This window comes from Marmota marmota, unplaced genomic scaffold (genome assembly GCF_001458135.2).
Source record: "Marmota marmota marmota unplaced genomic scaffold, marMar, whole genome shotgun sequence".
Taxonomy (NCBI): Eukaryota; Metazoa; Chordata; class Mammalia; order Rodentia; family Sciuridae; genus Marmota; species Marmota marmota.
The window spans coordinates 29124634-29127103 of NW_025999982.1; the positions used below are offsets into that span (position 1 = coordinate 29124634).

Below are 2470 nucleotides of genomic sequence, written 5' to 3' on the forward strand. Positions count from 1 at the left end.
GCCAAAGTGGTTATATTTAACTCAGATGTATTTGTCGGGACTCTTCTTGTCAGGCGTTCTGGAACCCACACCGGCTCCGTCCGGTTTTGGCCCCCGGCGGCGTTCCGCTTTCTCCGCAGCGTGAGCCCGCTCCGCAGCAGTGCAGGCAGGTCCCTTAGCTGAGGCCGCAGTGACGCCGGCGGCTGTTTGCGTTTTGGCTCGTGGGCGCTGGGACTGCGGCGCAGAGCGCTGTTTGCCGCCGCTACTGCCGCGGCCTTGGCAGCTTCTCTCAAAAACATCAGCAAAGTGCTCTGCTCCACCCCAAGTCCTCCTGAACGTAACAACCCGTCCAGGGCCAACAACATTGGGCTTGAAGAGGTAGCGCCCATAATGTCTCCAAAGATATAATGAAAGTGAAAGTACAAAAATCCCCGCTCTCTCCTTTTCTACGGAGGAGCGTCCTTTTTTCCTCTCTCTCTGTATTTACAGAGAGAGCTGCCCCGCTTTGGTCGCGGATCCCACTTACTTGGGACTAAACCCGCTTTGGTCGCGGATCTCATTTACCTGGGACTAATCCCGCTTTGGTCGCGGATCCCACTTACCTGGGACTACTCCCGCTTTGGTCACGGATCCCACTTACCTGGGACTACGGTGCACCCCCCCGACTGCTGAAAGTTCTGATTCCCGGGTTTCGGCACCACTTGTTGCGCCCCCTTGCCCGCAAGGAAGATGCAACACTCAGGAATCTTCTTTCAGCAGTTTATTTCAGGCCCTTGTTAGTTCTTCTTCTCTCCCCCGGATGCCCCTCCCAGCCTTAATAAAGCATCTCAAGCCCCAATGCAAAGCAGCCACGTGGAGCTTTCTCATAGGGTGATGAAAAGTCATGCGCCAACTCTCCCAAATAAGGAGTTGTTTGTCACAGACCACAGCGGAGCCAGCGCCATCTTGTAATGGCGACCATAATTTGCATAAACGGCAGAAGCGGCTCACCACAGCCCTAATTTCATTTTATGATTTCTTTTAATTATTTATGTAGAAATAAAGCTCAAGAGAATTAAGTTTGGAGACATTGTTTCTGAGAGAAAATTAAATGTTTTATATTATTTAAACCTGTTGCCAATAACCCAATCTTTATGATTATAATTCTATCAAATAAGCATAGTTATTAGATGCACTTCTCTATCAACATTTCTCGTGCATGAATTATATATCATTATAAATGCATAATGCAGTATAATATGATTTATTTTCTTTTTCTTTTTATATTTTTTCTTATTTTCTTTTTTATTGATTTTTTTAAAAAATAAGTAACAGCAGAATGCATTACAATTCTTATTACACACATACAGCACAATTTTTCATATCTCTGATTGTATACAAAGTATGTTGACACCAATTCGTGTCTTCATACATGTACTTTGGAAAATGATGTCTATCACATTCCACCATCCTTGCTAATCCCCTGCCCCCTTACAGATACCATTATTTTTTTAACGTTATTCTGAGAAAGGATTTACAGATACCTTAGAGAGTCAGAGAGAGCTATTGACACCAAAGTCTAAGACCCTTGACTGAAAGGACTTTCTAAACTGTCATCCTTCTATAGAGAACTCTTGATCTGGGAAGACCTTGAGCTATGAGGGCTTTGGAGGCCTGTGCAGCATCTGGGAAGACACCAACTTCTGAGAAGATAGTTGCTGAAATTAGCACCACCACCCAATGTAACTAGTTATTTGATGTCAGGGTCAAAAATTCTTATATGTCTTTGGAAAGACTCAAAATCAACACAGGGCACTGTGTCAAGAAGCATGTCTAAGGACACAGTTTGGCTATCTCAGGTACCAGTGGGATGGGATGTGGGAATATTACAGATAAATTTTCTCAGTATTTTCACAGCTTTGTAAAAACCAAAATCTTGCCATGCCTTGGGTTGAAATTGTCCAACAATGTCTTTGTTGAACATTCCTATTACGGTGGTGCTATGGGAACACAGGATACAACACATGTTGATTTCAACAAAAATTTTTCAGCCTCCTTGTATTTGGGAAATGAGGTACAGATTGCAAAACATAATATCTCTAAAAGGAAATCTGGATGACATTTTGTATCATAAATATTTTATTTTCTATTTGTATAAATATTGTCCTTTATTCAATATATTTTTTTAATTCAACAAAGATAAATTTCACCAAAACATGGGATGTTAAAACTTTAAGCTTTCAATCTTGCTAGGTTTGGGTGTATGTGTGTGCTTATGTGTGTGTGTGTTTCTGTGTATGTGTGCTTGCGCATGCACACATGCTTTTGCAAGTATGGGCATTTTTTATTAAGTAAACAGTTTATTTCCTACTTTTAGGTGACTCATGCTGGCCAAATTTAAGTGCTACCTATTGGTTTTGCGAAAGATTAATAAATTCTCTGGCTCTTTCATTCTTTACCCTGCAGGAGAGACATGCTTCTCTTTTTCCATCTGTGGTAATTCTCTACTGTG

General features: G+C 42.0%; 1 long non-coding RNA gene across 1 annotated transcript; it reads right to left on the bottom strand.

Moving 5' to 3' along the window:
- Positions 1-457: 457 nt before the first annotated feature.
- Positions 458-676, bottom strand: LOC125617531. Its single transcript, XR_007348574.1, has 2 exons — positions 627-676; positions 458-590 (listed from the first exon to the last, which is right to left on the bottom strand). It is a non-coding gene; the product is annotated as an uncharacterized LOC125617531 (long non-coding RNA).
- Positions 677-2470: the final 1794 nt, after the last annotated feature.